Source organism: Panthera onca, chromosome C2, assembly GCF_046562875.1.
Source record: "Panthera onca isolate mPanOnc1 chromosome C2, mPanOnc1 haplotype 2, whole genome shotgun sequence".
Lineage (NCBI taxonomy): Eukaryota > Metazoa > Chordata > Mammalia > Carnivora > Felidae > Panthera > Panthera onca.
The window spans coordinates 117,587,654-117,612,524 of record NC_138347.1 but is presented as its reverse complement, the minus strand read 5'-3'; the positions used below and the strand labels follow the sequence as shown (position 1 = coordinate 117,612,524).

The 24,871-nt window shown below is 35.5% G+C and overlaps 1 long non-coding RNA gene across 1 annotated transcript; it reads right to left on the bottom strand.

The window, feature by feature from the left end:
* Positions 1-1,472: 1,472 nt before the first annotated feature.
* Positions 1,473-22,069, bottom strand: LOC132683194 (uncharacterized). The gene is made up of 5 exons (XR_014135238.1): positions 21,982-22,069; positions 8,915-9,074; positions 4,898-4,940; positions 4,534-4,596; positions 1,473-1,690 (listed from the first exon to the last, which is right to left on the bottom strand). It is a non-coding gene; the product is annotated as an uncharacterized LOC132683194 (long non-coding RNA).
* Positions 22,070-24,871: the final 2,802 nt, after the last annotated feature.

The following is a 24,871-nucleotide window of genomic DNA, read 5'->3' as shown; positions in this document are numbered from 1 at the left end:
AACTGTTCTATTACCAATATGTGAAGGACTTTTGTCCCTCTATGCAAATGTAAATTTGAATTCACTAAAGCACTTTAAGTTGATTGTGATTTAACACCCAGTTCAGGGCGACTGGGTGGCTCAGTTGTTTAAGCACCTTAGCTCGTGATCTCATGGTTGGTGAGTTCCAGCCCTGCATTGAGTTCTGTGCAGACAGCTCGGAGCCTGGAGCCTGTTTCAGATTCTGTGTCTCCCTCTCTCTCTCTCTGCTCCTCCCCCTCTCGTGCTCTGTCTGTCTGTCTCTCTCTCTCAAAAAATAAATAAACATTAAAAAAAATTTTTAAAGTAAAGCCCAGTTCAGAGATTGGTTGCATAAATTATGGTGTACCATCTACACGATGGGTTATTATCCAAGCATTTTTAAGTGTGGAGGAAGCTCTGTACACACTGATGTAATCTTCAAGTTACAGTGTTTTGTGTTAAAAAATTAGAGAAGAATATCTGCCAATTTTGTTAAAAAGACACATGTATGGCATACATATGTGCATATTACACAAATATTCATAGAATAATGCTGGTAGAATAAACTTGTAATACTAGTTCTTTCTGAAGAAGAATACAGGTGGCCTAAGAAACAAGAGTTTGAAAAAAAAAAAAAAAAGAAACGAGAGTTTGAGAGGCATTGTTTCTCTGGAATATAATTTTTTCTTTCTCTCTCTCTTTTTTTTCTTCCTTCCTTCCTTCTTCCTCCCTTCCTTCCTTCCTTCTTCCTTCCTTCCTTCCTTCCTTCCTTCTTTTCTCTCTGTCTCTCTCTCTCTCTCTCTCTCTCTCTCACCATGTATAAGTATTCCTCAGACTGCTAAGTCAAGAAGGTGGCAGTGGTGATGTAGCTTGTGAATCTTCTCAAAACTCTCAGAGAAAAGGACAGGACAAGTATGATAGCTAAACAAACAAAACCACTGTCAAATTCTTTATCAAAAGTAGATGCAAAAATTATAGCTCCACATCTCAAAATACAAGTGGATGTAGTGAGACAAGTGACAACAACAAGATATTCCTGAGATCCTAGGAATCCAGATATCACTAACAAGAAAGGTAAGAAAGGGATCCCACTCAGTGAAAGCTCAAGGGACCAGTCTGAGAAACACAGCTGAAAATGGGATGAGACTTCACAGCCCCTAATTCATTGACACTCCATTCAAAGGCTGAGAAGTACATGCAGAAATATGCAAATAAAAACCACACTATTTTAGAATAGAAAACTTTGATAATAAAGATCTTGTGATCTTCATTGCCTGAAAAATATTTACAGTATTGTGTATTATTCTCACTCTACAGGTGTGTGGTACAAATACATAATTCTCTAACATATTTCATTCTGGAAAATTTTGTGTAGCCAAACCCAATGTTGTAACATACTGCTCAGTGTTGAGGCTTTTTTGAAAGAATTCAGATACATTCTCAATCATGTAGAAACAATATTTACTGGCCTTTTGTACATAGCAGTTTCTCCAGCAACAGCTACTTCTTAGAGTTCTATGCATAGTAATGACATCACGGCCTACATTATCATAAATTGTCATGGTAAAACGTCTTGAAGGTCCACAGAGATATCGGAGGAAACAATTACTTCTTTCTTCTGCATAATAAATTCTGTGTCCTTGATTGTTCATGACTTCATATTTTTTACTAGTTGCAAAACAACCGAGAACTAAAGAATGAAACAATGTGGTGTTTTATTAGTGACGGGAGACATGTAAATTGCCTTTAAATTACCTTCAAATATGCAACTTAGGTTTGGTAATAAATTACTTGACTCTAAGTCACTTATCTTCATCGGTGTCTTATTTTTGCCTTACAAAAACTAAAACAGATATAGCTACTCTCTGGTCCCTTTCACTGCTAAAATTCCATAATAGCTTTTTTTTTTTTTTTTTAATCATTTTTGAATTTCTGAGAAATTAACTCTATTTACTGTCATGTTACTATTATGTTTTGAATTATGTTAAATGTTATTCCTCTTCATCTTTTTCTTCCTGAGGATATGAAAAAGACATTCAGTCTTTAATCTGGATAGTAGAACCCAAGAAAAAATATTTTACAGATGCTAAACTGGAGACAGTAAGCACTTTTATATATTATCCACATAAGATAATAATTAAATTCATCTCTTTTGCAAGCAAATGGAAATGTTATCTTTTGTCCTAATAATTTTACTCCTGTGATCATACAGAAAAAACAGTCCTAAATTTGTTTAAGTGATTTCTATACCAAATGTTCACTTCTGCCCTACTTAGAAAAGTAAAATGGAAACAAAGAAACAAAGTAAATACCCAACAAGAGGCAATAATAGTATCCCCTTTGAGGATTATTGTGTTGCTTTTAAAAATGTTGGGTTTTAAGTATGGAGGGTCCTGAAAAAGTTAAAAATAGAACGACCTATGACCCAGCAATTGCACTCCTGGGCATTTACCTAAAGGACAGGAAAATACTGATTTGAAGGGGCACATGCACCCCAATGCTTATGGCAGCATTAACAACAATAGCCAAACTATGGGAAAAGCCTAAGTGTCTATCAACTGATGAATGAATAAACAAGATGTGGTGTGTATATACAATGGAATATTACTCAGCCATCAAAAAGAATGAAATCTTGCCATTTTCAATGACACGGATAGAGCTAGAGTTTCTTATGCTAAGTGAAATAAGTGACTCAGATAAAGACAAATACCATATGATTTCACTCGTATTACAATTTAAGAAACAAAGCAGATGAACATAAGGGAAAGGGCAACAAAAAGAAAGAGGGAAGCAAACCATAAGAAACTCTTAACTATAGAGAACAAATTGAGGGTTGATGGAGGCAAGTAGGTAGGGGGATGGGCTAAATGGGTGATGGGTATTATGGAGGGCACTAGTTGTGATGAGCAGTGGCTGTTACATGTAAGTGATGAATCACTAAATTCTATGTCTGAAACCAATTCACCATGTATGTTAACTAAGTAGAATTTAAATAAAACCTTGAAATCTAAAAAAAAAAAAAAAAAGTTGGGTTTTAAGATAAATAAAACCAAAAAAAACCCCATTAAGTGAATAACTCTAAAAAAAATTGCATGGACAATGATTAAAAGTGATTTAAAAAATTCATCAAAGGAATATTTTTTAAAAGGCTTCAAAGGGAATATAGCAGTAGTTGTACAAGGATGATGTTTTTTTCCTACCTTTTATTAAAATTTCAGATGTTCTTGAATGAGTATGTTTAATAAGTATATGTTACACTAACATACATTTAGCATTTCATTTTAATGTTAACCTTGGAAACAGGCATTTACAGAATTTCCTCATTTTTTAATGATTTTGGTGGCCTATGAACATAATTGTTTTCATATTACAAAAACATTTAAAAGATATTCATTTTTATTTAATATTCAAAGATAAATCCTGATTCAGTATTGATGAAAAAGTATTTTGACTGCCTTTTAAATTTAATTTCTTCTTATGAGTAGGAATTACATAGGCATGGCACAAATTTTAAAAATTTTTAAATTTTAAAATTAAAAAATTTTTAAATGCACACACACACATACACACACACATTATTATATGCACTACTTTGTAATTGTTTTTGATACTTAGCAATATATCTTGGAGCTATTCCTGACAATTCTGTAGAGCTGTCTCATTCTTTTAAATAAATGCACAATGTTAAATTATATGAATGTATCATTTAGAGCAATTTTTAGCCTGCATCAGAACCATCTGGAAGGCTTGCTAAAACACAGGTAGTGGAACCCCATCTCTAGATTTTGTGATTTAGTAGGTCTGTGATGAAGCTCGGGAACTTGATTTCCAACATGTTCCCAGATGATGTTGATGCTGGTGGTCTGGCAACCATACTTTGAGAATAAGTAGTTTGGAAAATTATTTCCCTATAACATAGATGGTTAGATTTTTCTCAATATTTTTGCTATTTCTGTGACTACTTAAATTGTTAAGTATTGTAAGTACTATAAATTATAACTGTGGCTTTTTCTGTCCTATAAATTCTCAGAATTGGTTTTTCCTTCTCTCATTAATTTTATGGCTCCATACTATGTATTTTATTTAAGTATATTCATCCACATTTCAGGGAAAGCCCAGGTCTGACTCTTTGATTTTCTCAAATGGCTACCATTGTGTCTTGTTCATTATAGGTGTTCAGTGGGCATTCTGGAATAAATGGTCATTCATAAAATGAGTCATTTAGTGCAGGGCAGCAGGAAAAAAAACAAAGAAAACATTCATTTTTGAATGCCAAAATTGAAAAGTTTTTGTGAATAAAACCAAACCATAAATGTCTATTTTAGTCTTAGATTCTCTAACGTGAATACAAAGAGTCACAATGGTGATAATTTTTTTAAACTAAACACTGATTTAATTTTATTTACATCTATCATAGCCTCATGTACATGAAACAAATACTTGTACTAAGTTGAGGAGATAGAGGTAAACAGTTGCATTCTAAAGAACAATTTCTCAGGCTTGGGAGTGGAATTGAACTGCCCAGAAACTTACCTGGATTCTGCTTCTCCTAGCAGAATTCCTGAAGGATCTGCAATCACTGCTTCTCTGAAATACCTGTATTTGAGGAATTTAGGATGGGAAGGCTCTTTTAGGAAATAGACCTACTGTTTAGCAGGACTAAAAGTGCAGACTAGAATTTTTAGGAGTGATCTGGAGCCAATACCTTTGTCCTTTTCCATGAGAAGACTACTATTGTATTTATCTATCATTGACTATGGACTTCTGTATATTCTCATCATATTTTAAGGTTTCTTTTTGCCCAGTCACACGAAGCATTTTAATGTATAGGGAGTGGCTGAGCTACAGCACAAGTTATACATTCAAGAGTGAATATATCTGTGTGTTTGGTACATACCTTCCAGAAGATCGAAACGTTGACACACTAGTAACTGATTTATCTAATAGAGTAGAAAATAAAGATAGGTAGTATGAAGTAATTAAATTAAACTTAAAGTACCTACCAATAAACATATACGTTAATACCTATATTTAGGACATTTAAAGTAATTGACCTATTATTGACATCTCTCTATTTTCTGTCAAATGTTATATACTAGTCTAAATGTGAGGTAGGTTTTTTTTGGCCATCCATATACAGTATACTCTAAAAATGTTTTTGTTAAGTGTTAAACAATTACAGGTACAGTCAGACATTTATCCAAAGCACAATTACGAGTTAAATATAATTATAAAGATGTCTTAAATAGAAACCCAAACCCATCATGCAAGCAGGTAATGTTCCTCAATGCTCTCTTTAGGGAAGTAGAAGATGTGGGAAAAAAGGTCTTCTGTTCCATGTGAAAGATAGTGAAGACTAGAAGACTTTACATGCTGTAAGTGAAATTCCGTGACCAAATTATAGGGTTGCTAGATTTAGTAAAACAAAATAAAACAAAGCAAAAACACCAGAATGCTCAGTTAAACTTGAATTTCAGCTAAATAATGAATAATTATTACCATAACTATATGCCAAATAATGCATGAAACATTAACCTAAAAAATATTTGTTTATCTGAAATTCAAATGTAACTCAGTGTCTTGTATTTTATCTGGCAATTCTACAAATAGACAAAAGCAAAAAAGAAAAGAGGGACTGGAACTCTCTGCCACTGGTGGGTCACACAGAGACTAAAAATAAAACAATATATATGTACCCTTATACTTATTGCAGCATTATTTACAATAGCCAAGATATGGAAGCAACCTAAATGTCCATCAATAGATGAATGGATAAGAAAAATGTAGTATATATACACAATGGAATATTACACAGCCATCAAAAGGGATGAAATGGTGCTATTTGAGACAACATGGATGGACCTAGAAGATTTATTCCAAGTGAAATAAGTCAGACTGAGAAAGACAAATACATATGATCCCACTCATAAGTGGAATCTAAAAAACAAAACAAAACAAAAAACAAATGAAAGCAGAAATCAGACCTATAAATATAGAGAAAAAACTAATGGTTGCCCGAGGGGAGTGGGGTGTAGGGAGCTGTGCAAAAAAGGTGAAAGGGAGTGGGAGATATAGGTTTCCAGTTATGGAATGAATAAGTCATGGGAATAAAAAGCACAGTGTAAGGAATACAATGATATTGTATTAGTGTTGGGTGTAATGGGACATATGTTAGCTATACTTGTAAACATAGCACAAAGTACAAACTTGTCAAATCACTAAGTTACACATATGACATTAATATAATATTGTGTGTCAGTTACACTAAAAAAAATAATGAACCCAAGAGTCACTACGTTGGTTATTTACACAGACCAACATCACAGTGAGAAAATACAATTACTAATCCAAATGCTGATGCCAGGAAAAATCTAGATTTCCTCAAATCTAGTTCTGTGAATGTTTTTGAGAAACCTTGTTGATAAAAGGACCTTTTTAGTTTGTAGTATCAAACACGACTACCACAAAGACAAAAAGATAAATGAGCTTGAAACAATGGAAGCAGAAGCAGGTGTTGCATGCACATGAGGAGTTTAAATATTTTGTCTAATGAATACAATGATGATAGAGTCAAGGTCATCTTCTAAGTGGTGGCTCTTAGCCTCAAAGATTTAGATTCCTTTCTAGTTTTTACTGTTGTGTTTTCCAGCTTCTCATTTGGAACATTGGAAGGAGGCTGGGAGTGTGCAAGGGATACCTCACAACCAGAGCTTAACTGCATTTCTCTGAAAACATTCTGAATCAATAAAGGGCTTGCAGGGCTGTCTGCAGAAATGTGTAGACAGATACAAAATAACAAAATGATCTGAATTCTGGAGCATGGGAAATCTGAAAACATGGGAGGCAGTGTGGCTGTGGAGATGTGAAAACAAAAAGCAGAAAAGAAAATGTGAACCAGGAGAGAGTCTAAATGCAATCATCTGTGCAGTGTGAATGTTATTTCAAAGGAGGCAGGACCCTCTGGTGTGTGTATAAGACTGGTCACACAGGGGCACCTGAGTGGCTCAGTCGGTTAAGCATGACTCTTGATTTCAGTTGAGGTCGTGAGCTCACGAACCAAGAGTGTGGAGCCTGCTTGGGATTCTCTCTTTCCCTCTCTTTCTGCCCCTCCCCCATGCTCGATCTCTCTCTCTCTCTCTCTCTCTGTCTCTCTCTCTCTCTGTCTCTCTCTCTCTCTGTCTCTCTCTCTCTGTCTCTCTCTCTCTAATAAAAAAATTAAAAACAAAAAATAATGGGTCACACCATGAAACAATTTGGTCTTATACAGTGAATAGCATCTTTAGGTTTCAACTGTTCTTCACTTATTACCATGACTTATATTTAAAAAATTAAAAAAAACAGCTTAGGCAATACTCAGATCCTACATGGTATCACTTTATGAGTTGTTGCTGTGTCCCCACATACACAACACTTACTAGGTTTTGAAATCATTCTAACATTTCTTTAAACCAGATGATCTGGTAGCTGAGGAATTTCGGAGAGAAATTGGGAGACTGATAAGATCTACTCCTTTGGATGTAAGGGAGCATTGCTTATGAAATAATACCCCCACTAAATGAGCTTAATAAGTATGAAATACATGGATGGAGACATACGCTAAACACTAAGAAGTGGAATTATGGGGGCTCCTGGGTGGCTCAGTTGGTTGGGCGTCTGACTTTGGCTCGGGTCATGATCTCACGGTTCGTGAGTTTGAGCCCCGCAATGGGCTCTGTGCTGACAGCTTAGAACCTGAAGCCTGCTTAGTATTCTGTGTCTCCCTCTCTCTCTGCCTTCTTCTGCTCGTGCTCTCTCTCTCTCTCAAAAATAAATAAACATTAAATTTTATTTTAAGAAATGGGCTTATAACTTTCAGTTTATTAGGATAGAAATATTAAGAAGATTTGCCATAGTTAAGGCTTTCTTAAGGAGAAACATTTGTCAATTAATTTAAATGTGAAATTTTAACTTTTTTTTTTTTTTTTTTTTACCACAGGAAAAGGAAATGAAGAGGGGTGGGTTAAATAGATGTTGGGTACTAAGGAGTGTACTTGTGATGAGCACCAGGTGTTTTATGGAAATGTTGAATCACTGTATTGTACAGTAATACAACACTGTATGTTAACTGACTGGAATTAAAATAAAAACATAAAAAAAAGAAAAGGGAAATGAAAAACTATCAGTCTGTAAAGTAGGTTCACAAAATTTTTTAAAGACTTATTAAAAATATTTTTTTAATTCAGAGAAATATCTATGCTGTAATTGAGAATAAAAAATTTAATGTAGTTTTTACCCTTTACTTATATTCAAAATTGAATCTTCTTAGATTGATATCATTGTTTGCGACAAGTTTATAATTAAGCACTGAAAATGTAAATAACCTTTTTAAGAAGGAACATACTCTTTAGCTTTTAAAGTATCGAAAACTAAGATGAGGCCAGTGATTAGTCATGTGAAATGCCAAACTTAATTATTCAGAGACAGCATTACAGGAAATTAAATCAGAATTGATTGAATAAACAAGATAGTAATTCAGTGTCACTAAATCTGGTAGAGAACTGGAGACAATCTTCCTAGTAATATTGCACATTTCACGATTGCATATCGGGCTTCCCATACCTAAGTACATAGATGAACTGAAGATTCCTGAAGCCAGTTTTTACTTACATTCTCAAATTCCAATTTCCTACTTTAAAAAGCAAGTATTCATTTTTAAATGGGCTTTTCAGGAAATACATTTGTAAATGACCATGTTATAACGTCTACAATGTAAATTTACTACTTCACTCAACATTTTAAATTAAATGTAAAAATCTTAATGTTACAGGTAAAATACTTCAATCCGCAGTCAAAATGCTTTCCTGTAACACACATTGTATTTTGAAACCATCAGATTCATATTATTGCCATTCCAACCAGAAGCACATTACCATACCTGAGTCAGATATTCCAATCCAGGTGGACAATTGGGTATTGTCCCTGGTGTTTGCATCCATTGTATCAGGGACTGACGATTACGAAAAGCCATAGTCAAGATCATATAAATACTCACGCATGTGACAGATTGAAGAGATTTCTCTTTTTATCTCTAAAATCTAAAATGAAAGAAACATTAACCTCGTTTGAGACAAGAACCAACTTCAATTTCAGGTTCATTTTTCTTTATTTAATGGTATAAACATCACCCATACTGATTTTTTTAAATTGGTTTCAACTGAAATATTTAGAATTTTATTCTCAACTAAAACCAAAAAGGAATCTCAGGCATACAAGAAATCCCAGTTGATACCAGTATCATAAACTGTGTAATTGTTACGCACATTCCTATGTGGCCCTTGATCTTTTTAAATACACTTAATTCTTTAGGTTCAGAATCAATTGACAATGATTAGATGCCTTCTTTCTTTTCAATGTTGAAAGACGTGTTATGGTGGACATGATAACAGTTTGTTCTGCATAAAGATCAGACAAAAATTTTTAAATTGAGGTTTGGAGAACCATCTATCTCTAGTTCTGTGATTCTGACAAACTTAGAATAAATATATATGGAGTCAAATTTTTCTTTCTGGCCCTGAATAAAGTCTCATTATTCTCTGTATTTTCCTCAGGTTGTATCAGAATTAAACTTACAAAATAAATGCACAAACCCGTGCTTCTAGTTCAAAATTTAGGAGGATGATTCTAAGTGCTTATAAACACATTTAAGGTATTACAGAATTCATTACATTGTTTTGAGGCAAATATTAAAGTTTACTTTCATTCAGGTACATTAAAATAAAATAAAATAAAATAAGAAATAAATAAGAGATAAAAAAAGTAAAAGAAATAAATAAGCAATGACAACATAAATGCAAGAGATGAACATCAATCATGGTAAGAGAAAGATGTGTTTTGGAAAAACATTTACTACAGAATGTAAGAGTGAGTTTTAAATAGATTGCATTCCAAATAATCAGATTATGAAGTTAGAGCTAAGATAAAGAGAAAGGAAGAAAAGATGGTAACAAAAGAGAGAAAAAATGCAAATTGAGATTTTTTTTTTAGTTTAGCTGTTTATTTACATTTTTATGATTAAAATTTTGAAGAACAGCAAAATGTCTTACAAAGTGGCTAGCACATTTTACATGAACACTGGCCATGTATGAGAGTTCTAATTTCTCAGTATTCTTGCAAACACTTGTTATTTGTTTGTCTTTTTAATTACAGGTACCCTAGTGGGTTTGAAGACATATCTCATTGTGTTTTTTACATATCCCTAATGACTAATTTTAGTGAACAACTTTTCATGTGTTTTGGCCACTTATATATGTTTTTTTGAAGAACACTGTCATCAAATCCTTTGCCCATTTTTACCTATGTTATTTGTCTTTTTATTGCTGAATTATGAATGATTTTACATGTAATGCCCCCGATTTCGAATCCGAGAGACCACCAAGGAGCAGATACCGATGCAAAGGCATGAGGGTTTATTTGCAAGCTCGAGCTTGGGCCCAAGTATACCCGACACAGCAGAGCAGGGACTTGGACCCCTAGGTTAAGAGGCGTAGCACTTTTATAGGGGCCAGTGGCCAATGAGATTGTAACACACACAGAAAGTTGCATAGTCATGTCAGTCCACACGCAGGTGGCCAATTGCATTACAATTTACCCTATAGTAACTGTTTGAACTAGCCTATCACTCTGGTCAGAATTGGCACGCAAGTTTGGTGGGAAAAAGGCGGGTTTAAGAATTGGTGCGCGTTTGGCGGGCAAAAGGCAGGGTTTACATTCTTTGGTGGTTAAGGGTTCCACATTCCTATATGAGCCGGTTTCCAGTAAGGGTGTGCTCAGCGGCTTGACTAGGGTGGGGGAGTGTCTTAAAGCAATAAGCAGGTCATGTGGGGGTTATACATGAGATGGTGGGTGTAGCACAAAATGGAGTTAGTCTTGCTCTGCTTGTCCAGAGGTAGGGGGTTTTTGTTAAATTCCTTGGATCCCACATACACATTTTGGATTAAGTCCCATTATAATATACACACATATTTTTATCTCATTGTATAGGTTGTCTTTCCACTTTCTTGATGTCCGTTGAAGTACAAAAGTTTAAAATTTTTTATGTATTCCAATTTATCTATTTTTGTTGTTATTTTTGTTTATGCTGTAGGTGTCATATCTAAGAAACCATTTCTTAATCCTAGGTCACAATGATTTATACCTCTGATTTTATCCATAGTATTAACGTTTTAGGTCTTACATTTGGATCTTTGATCCCTTCCAAGTTAATTTTTGTATATTCTGTGAGGTAGGGGTCCAAATTTACTCTTGTGCATGTGGATGTACAGCATCATTTGCTGAAGAGATTGTTTTTTTTTTTTTTTCATTGAATTGTTTTGGCACCCTTGTTGAAAATCAATTGGCCATAAATGTAAGGGTGTATTTCTGGATTCTCATTCTGTTCCATTCATATATGTCTATCTTTCCTAAGTACCGGTGTCTTTAGTTTGTAGAGGTTTAGAAAGGGAGAAGAGTGAGTTCTCCAACTTTATTTTGCTCCAAGATTGTTTTGTATACTTTGGATGCCTTGAGTTTCCACATAAATTTTAGGGTCACTTCATCAGTTTCTACAAAAAAAAAAGCTACCTGTGATTCTGATAGAGATTAATTGATTATGTAGGTCACATTAGGGAACATTGCTATCTTAATAATATCAAGACTTCTAATCACAAGGATCTACAAAATTTCATTCCTTTAGATGTTCTTTAATTTCTTTCAATAATATTTTCTGTTTCAGAATTTTGTGCATCTTTTAAAATTTACTCCTAGATATTTCATTTTTTTGATGTTATTGTAAATATAATTGGTTTTTTTTGGAACAATTCACTGCAAGTTTATAGAAATATAATTGATTTCATTTCATTTATTGTAAATACTGCAAGTTTATGGAACTCATTTTTTAATTCTAATAATGTTTTAGTGGAGCCCTTAGGGTTGCTATAGAAGATTATGCCATCTCCAAATAGAAAAAGTTCTATTTTTCTTTCTAATTTAGTTGATTTTATCCCATTTTCTTGCTTCATTGATCTGACAAGAGCTTTTAAAACAATGTTGAACACAGACACACCTTGTTTTATTGCATTTCCCTTCATTATGCTTTGCACATATTTCATTTTTTACAAATTGAATGTTTGTGGCAACACTGCATCCAGCAAGCCTATCAACACCATTTTTCCAACTGCATTTGCTCACCTCATGTCTCTGTCGCATTTTGGTAATTCTCACAATATTTTAAACTTTTTAATTATTACTATCTTTATTGTGGTGATCTACCATTGGTGATCTTTGATGTTACTATTGTAATTGTTTTGGGGTGAAACAAACATTAATTGAGTAATGTTTTTTTGTGTTCTGACTACTCCACCAACAGGCCACCCCCCTCCTTTTCTTTCCTCTCCATTGGTCTCCCTATTCTGTGAGACATAACAATATTGAAATTAGGACAACTAATAACCCCACAATGACCTCTAAGTGTTCAGGTGAAAGGAAGTGTTACACATCTCTCACTTTAAATTAAGAGCTATAAATGATTCAACTTAGTGCAGAAGCAATGTTGAAAGCTGAGGTAGGCCAAAACTTAGGCCTCTTACACCAAACTGCCAAGTTGTGAATGCAAAGGAAAGGTTCTTGAAGGAAATAAAAGTCCTACTCCAGTGAACATAAGAATAAGAAAGCAGAACAGCCTTATTGCTGAAATGGAGAAAATCTGAGTGGTCTGGATTGAAGATCAAACCAGCCACAATATTCCCTTAAGCCAAAGCCTAATCCAGAGCAAGGTCCTAACTCTCTTCAATTCTACGATGGCTGAGAGAGGTGAAGAAGATGCAGAAGACAAGTTTGAAGCTACAAAGATTGGTTTATGAGGTCTAAGGAAAGATGCTGTCTTCATAACTTGAAAGTGCAAGATGAAGTAAGTGCTGATGTTGAAGCTGCAGCAAGTTATCCAGAAGGTCTAGCTGAGATCATTAATGAACATGACTACACCAAACAACAGATTTTCAGTGTAGATGAAGCAGCCTTCTGTTGGAAGAAGATGCCACCTAGGACTTTGTTAGCTAGAGAGGAAAACTCAATACCTGGCTTCAAAGCTTTAAAAGACAGGATGACTCATTAGGGGCTCATTAGGGGCTAATGCAGCTGGTGACCTTAAGTTGAAGCCAGTGCTCATAGATGATTCTGAAAATCCTAGGGCCCTTAAGAATTATGTTAAATCTACTCTGCCTGTGCTCTGTAAACGGAAGAATCAAGCCTGGAAGACAGCACATCTGCTTACAACATATTTTGCTGAATATTTTATGCCCACTCTTGAGATCTACAACTCAGAAATAAAAATTCCTTTCAAAATATTACTGCTCATTCACAGTGCACTGCTAACCCAAGATCTCTGATGAAGATGTAAAATGAGATCAATGTCATTTTCATGCCTGCTACCACAACATACATTCTGCAGCCCATGGGACAAGGAGTAATTTTGACTTCAAAGTCTTAATATTTAAGAAATGCATTTTGTAAAGCTATAGCTGTCACAGACAGTGATACTTCTGATGGTCTGGGCAAAGTAAACAAAAACTTCTGGGAAGGATTCACCATTCTAGATGACATTAAGAACATTTGTGATTTATGGGAAGAAGTCAAAATATCAGTATGAACAAGAGTTTGGAAGAAGTTGATTCCAACCCTCATGGATGACTGTGAGGGGTTCAAGACTTCAGTGAAGAAAATTACTGCAGATGTGAAAATAACAAGAGAACTAGAATTAGAAGTGAAACCTGAAGATATGAATTGCTGCAATCCCATGAAAAACCTGAACAGATTAAGAATTGCTTTTCATGGATGAACAGAGAAAGTGGTTTCTTGAGGGGCACCTGGGTGGCTCAGTCAGTTGGGCCTCTGACTTTGGCTCAGGTCATGGTCTCGCTGTTTGTGAGTTTGAGTCCTGCGTCTGGCTCTGTGCTGACAGCTCAGAGCCTGGAGCCTGCTTCGGATTCTGTGTCCCCCTCTCTCTCTGCCTATCTCCTGCTTGTGCTCTGTCTCTCTCCTCTCTCAAAAGTGAATAAACGTTAAAAAAAAAAAAGTGTCTTTATGAGGTCCCAATAGTTCATTTTTGCTTTTAATTCCCTTGCCTTTGGGGATATGTCAAGTAAGAAATTGCTACAGCTGAGGTCAGAGAGGTCTTTTCCTGTTTTCTCCTCTAGGGTTTTGATGGTTTCCTGTCTCACATTCAGGTCCTTTATCCATTTTGAGTTTATTTTTGTGAATGGTGTGAGAAAGTGGTCTAGTTTCAACCTTCTGCATGTTGCTGTCCAGTTCTCCCAGCACCATTTGTTAAAGAGACTGTCTTTTTTCCATTGGATGTTCTTTCCTGCTCTGTCAAAGATGAGTTGGCCATACTTTTGTGGGTCTAGTTCTGGGGTTTCTATTCTATTCCACTGGTCTATGTGTCTGTTTTTGTGCCAATACCATGCTGTCTTGATGATTACAGCTTTGTAGTAGAGGCTAAAGTCTGGGATTGTGATGCCTCCTGCTTTGGTCTTCTTCTTCAAAATTACTTTGGCTATTCGGGGCCTTTTGTGGTTCCATATGAATTTTAGGATTGCTTGTTCTATGACCCAGCAGTAGCACTGCTAGGAATTTACTCAAGGGATACAGGAGTACTGATGCATAGGGGCACTTGTACCCCAATATTTATAGCAGCACTTTCAACAATAGCCAAATTATGGAAAGAGCCTAAATGTCCCTCAACTGATGAATGCATAAAGAAATTGTGGTTTATATACACAATGGAGTACTATGTGGCAATGAGAAAGAAGGACATATGGCCTTTTGTAGCAACGTGGATGGAACTGGAGAGTGTGATGCTAAGTGAAATAAGCCATACAGAGAAAGACAGATACCATATTTTTTCACTCTTATGTGGCTCCTGAGAAACTTAACAGGAACCCATGGAGGAGGGGAAGGAAAAAAAAAAAAAAAGAGAGAGGTTAGAGTGGGAGAGAGCCAAAGCATAAGAGACTCTTAAAAAATGAGAACAAACTAAGGGCTGATGGGGGGTGGGAAGGAGGGGAGGGTGGGTGATGGGTATTGAAGAGGGCATCTTTTGGGATGAGCACTGGGTGTTGTATGGAAACCGATTTGACAATAAATTTCATATATTTTTTAAAAAAAGTGGTTTCTTGAAGATCCCTTGAAATGGGATCTACTCTTGGTGAAGATGGTGTAAATATTGTTGAAACAAATATGAAGAATTTAAAATATTACATAAACTGAATACAGCAGCAGAGGGTTGAATAGATTGACTCTAATTTTGAAAAAAAAAATTCTACTGTGGGTAAAAGCCTGTCAAAAAGCATCACATACTGCAGAGGAATTCTGCCTTCATGAAAGGAAGAGTCAATTGATGAAGCAAACTTTATTTTTGCCTTATTTTAGAAATTGTCACAGCCAGCCATCCCAACCTTCAGCAAGCACCACCCTGATTAGTCAGCAGCCGTTAATATTGAGGCAAGAGCCTCCACCAGCAAAAAGATCAGGACTCACTAGAAAGCTCAGATAACTAGCATTTTTTAGCAATGAAGTATTTTTATTTTATCCATATCCTCTCTAGCATTTGTTATTTTTTATCTGTTAATAGCTATTCTAACAGGTGTGAGGTGGTATCTCATTTTGGTTTTGATTTGCATTTCTCTGTTGATGAGTAATGTTGAGCAGCTTTATGTGTACCTTTTGATCATTTGTATTTCTTCTTTGGAAAAAATTCCCCTCCTCTTTTTTTAATGAGATTTTTTTTCCTGCTGTTGAGTTGTAAGAATTTGTTATATACTTTGTTTGTTAACCTTTATCAGATGTGTGATTTTTAAATATTTTCTATTTTCTACCATTGAATAGATTGCCTTTCCATTTTGTCAGTTCCCTGTGCTGAACAGAAGCTTTTTAGTTTCATGTACTCCCACTTGTTGATTTTTCCTTTGCTTTTGGTGTCAAATCCAAAAAATCATTTCTAATACCAGTGTCAAGAATCTTAACCCCTTGCTTTCTTTTAGGATTTTATGGTTTCAGGCTTTACTTTCAAGTCTTTCATTCGTTTTGAGTTAATTTTGTGTATGGTGTAAGACAATGATCCAATCTCATTCCTTTGCATGTGGCTACCAGTTTTTCCAAGCACCATTTATTGAAGAAACTATCATTTTCCACTGTATGTTATTGAAAAATTAACTGACCAAATGCTCATATGGGTTTATTTCTGGGCTCTCTTCTATGTGTCTGTTTTTATGCTATTACCATACTGTTTTGATTAGCATTGTTTTGTATACAGTTTGAAACCAGGATGCTTCCATTTTTTTGTTCTCTCTTAGCATTGCTTTGGCTATTGAGGGTCTTTGGGGGTTAAGTTTGAATTTTAGAATTTTGAAAATTTTGTGAAAAATTGTTTTTGAATTTTGATAGATGACTTTGGGTATTATGGCATTTAACAATATTAGTTCATCTGATCCAAGAATATTTCCATTTATTCGTCTCCTTCAATCTTTTCATTGATGTTTAATAGTTTTCAGTGTAAAGGTTTTTCACCTCCTCAGTTAAATTTATCCCCAAGTATTTTATTGTTCTTGATGCCATTGTAAATGAGATTGCTTTCTTAATTTCTTTTTCAGATAGCTCTTTGTTAGTATGAAGAAACAGAACTGATTTCTGGGGTACCTGGGTGGCTCAGTCAGTTGAATGTCTGACTCTTGGTTTTAGCTCAGGTCATGATCTTGTGTTTCATGAGTTCTAGCCCCACATAGGGCTCTTCACTGACAGTGTGGAGTCTGCTTGGGATTCTCTGTCTCCTTCTTTCTCTGCCCCTACCCTGCTCATGTGTGCATGCTCTCTCTCTCAAAATAAACAAATAAAAAAAAAAGAACTGATTTCTGTATGTTGATTTTATGTCCTGCAACTTTACTGAATTTGTTGATTAGTTCTAACAGTTTTTTATAGAAATCTGTAAAGTTTTCTGTATATAAGATTATGTCATCTACAGAGAAAGTTTTACTTGTTTCTTTCCAACATAAATGCCTTTTATTTCTTTTTCTTCCCTAACTGCTGTAGTTATTATTTCAAGTACTATGTTGAATGGTACTGGTGAAACTGGGCTCTATTGTCTTATTCCTGATCTTAGAGGAAAACCTTTCAACTGTTCACTGTTGAGTCTGATGTTAGCTGTGGGCTTGTCATATATGGTTTTTAAGATGTTGAGATAAATTCCATCCATACCCAGCTAGTTGAGAGTTTTTATCACAAAAGTATGTCAGATTTTGTCAAATGCTTTTTCTGTATCTGTTGAAATGATCATATGATTTTTCTTTTTTATTTTTACTAAGGTGGTATATCACATTTATTGATTTGCACATGTTGGAACAGGCTTTCATCTCTGGGATGAATTCCATTTGATCATAGGATGATTATTTTAATATGTTGTTTAATTTGGTTTGCTAATATTTTGCTGAGGATTTTTGCACCTATATTCAGCAGGGATATTGACTTCTAATTTTCTTTGTCTGTAGTGTCCCTGGTCTGGTTTTGGTATCAGGATAATGCTGGCCTTATAAAATGAGTTTGGGAGTGTTCCTTGCTCTTCAATTTTTTGGAAGTTTGAGAAGAATTGTCACTAATTTTTTAAATGTTTGGCAGAATTTACCAATGAAACCATCTGACTTTGAGCTTTTCATTGTTGGAATGTGTTTGATTACTGATTCAGTCTCCTTTCTAGAAATTGGCTAATTCAAAGTTTCTATTTCTTTATGATTCAGTCTTGGTAGGTTGCATGTTTCTAGGAATTTATCCATTTTAGGTTATCTAACTGATGGCATATCATTATTCATGGTACTCTCTTATGATTTTCTGTATTGCTGTGGTATCAGTTGCAATGTCTCCTTCATTTCTGATCTGATTTATTTGTTTTCACTTTTTTTTTCCTTAAAAGTTTGTCAATTTTGCTTATCTTTTCAAAAACCCAGTTCAATTTTGCTGATATTTTCTGTTGGTTTTCTGGCCTCTATTTCACTTATTTCTCTCTGATCTTTGTTATTTTTTTTTTCCTTCTAACTTTAGGCTTAGTTTGTTCTTTTTTTTTTTTTTTAGTTCCTTTATGTGTATAGTGGGGATGTTTATTTGAGATTTTTTTTTTTCCTCATGTAGCTGTTTATTGCTATAAACTTCCTCTTAGAACTGCTTTTGCAGTTTACAATTTCATTTGTTTTAAGATATCATTTGAACCCTCTTGATTTTTTTGACCCTTTGGTTAAATAATAGTATTTTGCTTAATATTCACATATTTGTAAAATTTCCATGTTTTCTCCTGTTATTGATTTCTATTTTCATACTATTGTCATTAGAAAAGATATTTGGTATAGTTTCAATCTTCCTAAATTTGCCAAGAATTGTTTGTGGCCTGACATATGATCCATCTTGGAGAACGTTCCCTGTATACTTGCAAAGAAGGTGTATTCTGCTGCTGTTGGATGGAATGTTCTGTATGTTTTTTAGATCCATTTGATTATAGTTCAAGTTCAGTGTTTCTTTTTTGATTTTATAACTGGATGACCTAGCCAATGGTGAAAATGGAGTAGTGAAGTCTCCTATTATTATTGTATATGTTCCTTCTGATTTGTTTGATTTGTTTGATATATTTAGCTGCTCTGATGTTGGGTTCATATATAATTGTTTTATCCTCTTCATGAATTAAACTCTTTATCATTCATTATATAATTACCACCTGTCTCTTGTTACAGGATAAGTCTATTTTGTCTGATATAAATATTGGTATCTCTGTTCTGTTGGTTTCCATTTGAATGGAATATCTTTTACCATCCCTTCACTCTGAGTCTCAGCGTGTCTTTAAAGTGAGTCTTGGGGTGCCTGGGTGGCTCAGTTGGTTGAGTGACAACTTCAGTTCAGGTCATGATCTCACGGTTTGTGAGTTAGAGCCCCACGTCGGGCTTTGTGCTGACTGCTCAGAACCTGGAGCCTGCTTTGGATTCTGTGTCTCCCTCTGTTTCTGCCCCTCCCCCACTCCTGCTCTGTCTCTCTCTGTCTCAGAAATAAACATAAAAAAAAATTTTTTTTAAAGTGAGTCTCTTATTGGCAGCATATGCTGAGTTTTGTTTTTGTCCTTTCAGCCACTTGATGCTTTTTGATTGGTCACTTTAACCATTTACATTTATACTATTGATGGATAAGGAATTTCTAATACCATCTTATTGTTTTCTGGCTATTTTATACTTCTCCTCTTGCTGTCATCCTTTGTGAATTGATGCTGTTCCATAGTGCTTTGCTTTGATTCCCTTTTCTTTATTGTTTGTGTATGTCGTGTAGGTGTTTGCTTTGTTGTTACCATGAGGCTTACATAAAACATCTTATAGCTATACCAGTCCATTTAAAACTGATAACAGCTTAACTTCAGTTGCATACAAAAATTCTACCCTTTTATTCCTCTCCCTCACATGTTTTTGACGTCATAATATACCTCTTTTTATATTGTGTATTCATTAACAAATTAGTTATTTTTAATCCTCTTGTCTTAACTTTTATACTGGAGTTAAGTGATTAACACACTATCATATTACAGTATTAGAGTATTGTGAATTTGATTATATACTTACCTTTACCAGTATGTTTTATATTTTCATAATTTTTCATGTTGCTAGTGTTCTTTCATTTCGGTTGGAAGAACTCCTTTCAGTTATTTCTCCTTCATTTCTGAAGGACACCTTTTCCAAGTAAAGTATTCCTGGTTGGCAATATTTTTCTTTCTGCATTTTGAATATATCATCACACTCTATCCTGGGTTGCAAAGTTTCTGCTGAAAAGCTGTTGATAGACTTATGGTGGGGGTGGGGGATTCCCTTATGTATGAGATTTTTTTCTTTTGCTATTTTTATAATTATCTTTCAAAAAATGGACAGTTTTTATGGTAGTGTGTCTTGGAGAAAATATTTGGAATTGGAATTTGGGGGGAACCTATGAGCTTTATGAACCTGGATGTCCAAATCTGTCCTCAGATTTGAGAAGTTCTTGGCCATTATTACTTTAAATAAGGAGTATGTCCTCTTCTTCCTTTCTTATATTTCTGGGACTCCAGCAATATTTGGAGTGCACCTTTTAATGGTTTCATATAGTTCACATAATCTTCTTTCATTCTTTTTTCTTTGTTCCCTTCTGACTGGATCATTTCAAATACTTGTTTGACACCACAGATTCTTTCTTCTGCTTGATCAAGTTCTCTATTGATGCTTTGTATTGCATCTTTCATTCCATTCACTGGAATGGATTCTTCAGCCCCTCATTTCTGTTTGGGTCTTTTTTATGTTTCTGTCTTTCTGTGAAACTTCTCATTTGTTCATGAATTGTTTTGCTAATTTCATTGAATCATCTTTGTGTGTTTTCTTGTGGTTCACTGAGCTTCCTTAAAGCAACTCTGTTGAATCTTCATTAGGCAAAAAACAGATCTCCGTTTTTGAGCATTTGGTTATTGGAAAATTATTGTGTTCCTTTGGTGCTCTCATGTTCTCTTGATTTTTATGTTTCATGAAGTTTTGCCCTGCTGTTTTTACATTGAAGAAACAATCAACTCTGTAGTATTTATTGCCTGGCTTTTGGAAGAAATACATTCTGTCAGCCCAACTAGGGCAAAGCCAGGCCAGGTGCTGAGAGCCTCCTGTTTGCTTTCCCTAGGACAGAGCTGAATGCTCAAGTCTGTGCAATTTTTTTCCCGTTCTGCATAGTTGGGCCTGCAGAACCAGCCATCTGTTGGGCGTATGAACACAGAGATGGCCATGGGGAGGGAATATGTATTTGTGAGGCACACGGAGTGTTAGGGGTGCCTGTAAGCCAGGTGGGGGGATCTGCAGGGGAGGCATACCCAGCGGCTTATGGATGGTCTACAGATGGAGTCTGTGACAGAGCTGGTAGGATCCATGTCCTTTGATGCCCTCCCAGAGCCCTAGATGCATTCTCTGAGCTGCGTCCTCATCGTCCCATTCAGTATTCAGGGTAGAGTGAGAAAGAAGTGGGTCTCTTCTTCACGTCTGGGGAAACAGATACTCGCCCACATATTCAACTTCCCTCCATGCAGAGATCATGAACCAAAAAGGTGTCCTGGCAATGAGCTCTGCTGCCTTGGGGGAAGGGGAAGGGTGATGTGGATAAAGTGAAGCTATTGTTCTTACCCTCTCCAGTGTGTTTAATCTCTGATTTTTTTTTTCTCCAGAGGTATGCTGGAATATCTCTGCTGGACCCCTGGACTTCACAAAGGTACTCTCATATATAGGGGACTGTCAAAACCAGTCTTCTTTGGGGAATGTGGTAGAAAACTCTGGTTTTGTCACTGAATAATATTATTCTCCCTCATCACAGTTTTACAGATAAAAAATATGAGCCTTAAAAAGTTTTGTTGTCATTAAGATTTATAAATAGAGGAGCTAGAAAGAGAACCCAGGTATCCAGAAGACAAATAGCAAGAGTCATTGAGATGGATCAAGGAATGGAGTGGGTAGTATGGATGGAGAGAATGCATCAGGGAGAAAAGAGGTGGCTCATGGAGAATCAGTTATATTTTATATATGTGGCTAATTAGAAGTCAGAAATAAAAGATTTGTTACTCAGGAGCTCTGATGTTTATTTTCCTGTTCTCTAGATAGAAATATAAAGGTCTGCTTCCTTCTTTGGATACTGAGCACCTCAGTGGGATCTCAGAGATTTGTCCTAAGCCCAGGAACCCAGGCATCCTCTCCAAAAAGGCAGCCATATTTTCCCTTATATCAGAATAGCAGCAGTAAAGCCTCAGCAAATTTATAGATCCCTTTTCCTAAAGACTACAGTTTCCTAATATGTTATAACATCTCTGTTGGGCCACAAAGGGGACCATAGACATAAAAAGAGGGCAGAAGTCATTTATGGTGACTGAGAACTGGAAACTGCACATGAAATTGCTACCTGGGAGGTGAATTAGAAGAGGCTTGATCCTCTGTGTGGCCCCCACATCCACAGTCTCTCAAAATTGTTGTGAGGAAGAGATAGGATGCCCGAGCAGTCACAATAAATAAACCTTCCATTCAGAACTTTGAAGCTAATTAGTTCTATGAATGCTTAGATGTGTACCAGGATATAAAGCTGATGGTTCTCCCACATTGCTGGTCCCCACAGTCCCAATATTGGTTTATTTTTTGCACCTTGTGCAAGGGGATGCTGTTGAGAAGTCCCCCTTAATAAGCCTTCATCCTGATTAGCACACTGAAAATCTCTCCATTTTCTGGGTCAGGAAGGTGCCAACGAATATCCCAGAACTATACCCTGTTGGCCCTAGTAACCTGAGTCATAGGTTGCAAAAAACTGAAACAAATAAATGATTAAAACAAATATAGAGACATTGTGTCTGACTTAAATTCTAGTATATCCAGTTTTGAAAGAGACATGTTACCTCTTCACAAACCCCTTTATCCAGAGCCGCCCTCTTAATTTCCTTCTTATTCAGTCATTGAAAACAATAAGCCATGTTTCCTACTTATATAAAATTATCATGTATATAGAAACCTCGAAAACCAAACTTGCTAAAGGGCTATCTTCATACCATGAGCTGTATCTTAACCATCTTAAAAACATTAGAATCTCAGTTTTCTTACCTATAAAATATACTTTCGGGTCTCATCTAGTTATACAATTCTACAGGTGTGCATATACTCTCAAATACTGCTTTTTGAACACTAAAGGAAATTCAGTTATTCCTGTGTTGGTATGTAGAAATCAACCTGAATTAAAAATATGAGTTCACGGGTGCCTAGGTGGCTCAGTCAGTTAAGCCTCTGACTTCGCTCAGGTGATGATCTCACAGTTTGTGAGTTCGAGCCCTGTGTCGGTCGGGCTCTGTGCTGACAGCTCAGAGCCTGGAGCCTGCTTCGGATTCTGTGTCTCCCTCTCTCTGTTCCTCCCCTGCTCACTCTCTGCCTCTCTCTCTCTCTGAAAATTAAAAACTAAAAAAAGCAAAAAAAAAAAAAAAACCAAAAAAAACTTTTAATAAAATTATGAGTTCACAATTTTAGATAAAACTTTAAGACAAGTAAAATTGAGGAAACAAAAATACGAAAGTGAAACTATGGCGTGTGTAAGTTGTTCAGTAAGTATACACATATATATAATTATCATTTGAATCAAATATCAAAACCTAAACTTATGTCACAAATATACATTGTAGTATAGGAGAGCACTTATTTCCTCAATGTGGGAAACACTAGTATATCCAATACCAAGACTGAGTAACATTACTTTTTTTAATTGTCTCAGAGCATTTTCTGCAGCATCTGAAATTCACAAGAAATGCTTACAGTGTAACATCATTCTGAGTTGAGAATCAATGGTGCATTAACAATAAACAGTAGTAATGGTAAAACATGCTTATTTAATCCTGACAAAAACCTTAAAAAGAAGTAATTATTAGCCTAATTATAGAAATAGAGAAGTCAAAGTTTAGAGAGGTTTCATTAAGGTTTTTTCCAAAATCACACAGCTAGAAAATTCAGGAGCTGAAGTCAAATCCTGATCGTATTTTGATTTGAGAAGCAAACTGCTGTAGTTTTACCTATGTCTTACATCTCCTCATGTGACTGAATTTAATTATCTACCAGTAACGCTGAATTCCATAAGGCTACACGTGTTGCAGCAAATACTCGGCGCCCAGAAGAGACAAATGACAAGCACTTGGGGAATCAGAAAAGATTTTATTTTGCACCGATGCCGGCCCAGCGGAGTGACCTCCAAAGGCTGAGCATCTGGCTCGGGTTTTACTGATCTTTTATAATATGTGCTTCCGGGTTGGGCAGACTAGTATCGTGGAGCTTCTGGTTCCTGGCTGCTGGCTGATGCAAGAGGCAAGCAAGATTGCAGAACCCAAAAGCATGCAAGGGGAGTAGCCGGCCTTGGATGTCTGGCTGCCCCTTTTTATTTGCGTTTACCAGCTTTCCTCCTCACAGAAGTCAATTATTCAGGAGACTTCTGTTAATAGATTGGTATGATGAATTCTCTAAATATCAACTCCCATAAAACTGAAGAGGCATGGAGGTAAATCTGGCATGAGTTAACTGAAAATTAGATCAGTTCCACCCTTCACACATAGAGATTTGTGACCTATACAATAAAACAGAAGAGTGCCAAAAATCAAGTATGAAAAAAAAATAGGCCACTCATTAAATTACGTTTCATGGACCTTTGTTACTTTAAGCTGGAATCTTGACCTGAGTTTTATCACCTGGGAACACTGTCTGATCTTTTGGCAAAATTCCAGAAGACTTTGTTCCATAACTTGACCACAAGAGAAGACCTAGTTCATTTTATGTCTTTGGACATTATATAATTAACAAAGCGTGATAAGAGTCAACTCTTTCTCTTAAGGGTATGGTTGCTTTAATTATATACATCAACCTTTTCAGCAGGATAAGAAAATGTAATAAAATCAGCTATCAGTTTAAATCTGTTTCTATTGCTGGGAACATCCAGTTTTCTTACTTCAAATCCCATTCCTTGCCTATAGTCATAAAAAAAAAAAAAAACCATGATAAATACTGTTCACAAATATGCCAGGTATGGCAAAACTAGAGAGTCAATACCCCGCATATGAATACGTATTGCTACTTTTACAACAGCTGGCAGAGCAATTTTTTCCATGTGATCCTGTTAATGTGAAACAAATTTAAATGAACAAACTCATTTATAAAATACAGGCTTATTATTGTTTCAGTTGACCTTCTTCTTCCTTAAGTTATTGTCTACTCTGCAACTAACATTTATTAAAATTTCAACATCAGATAGCTTAAAAAACTTCATAATTACACTT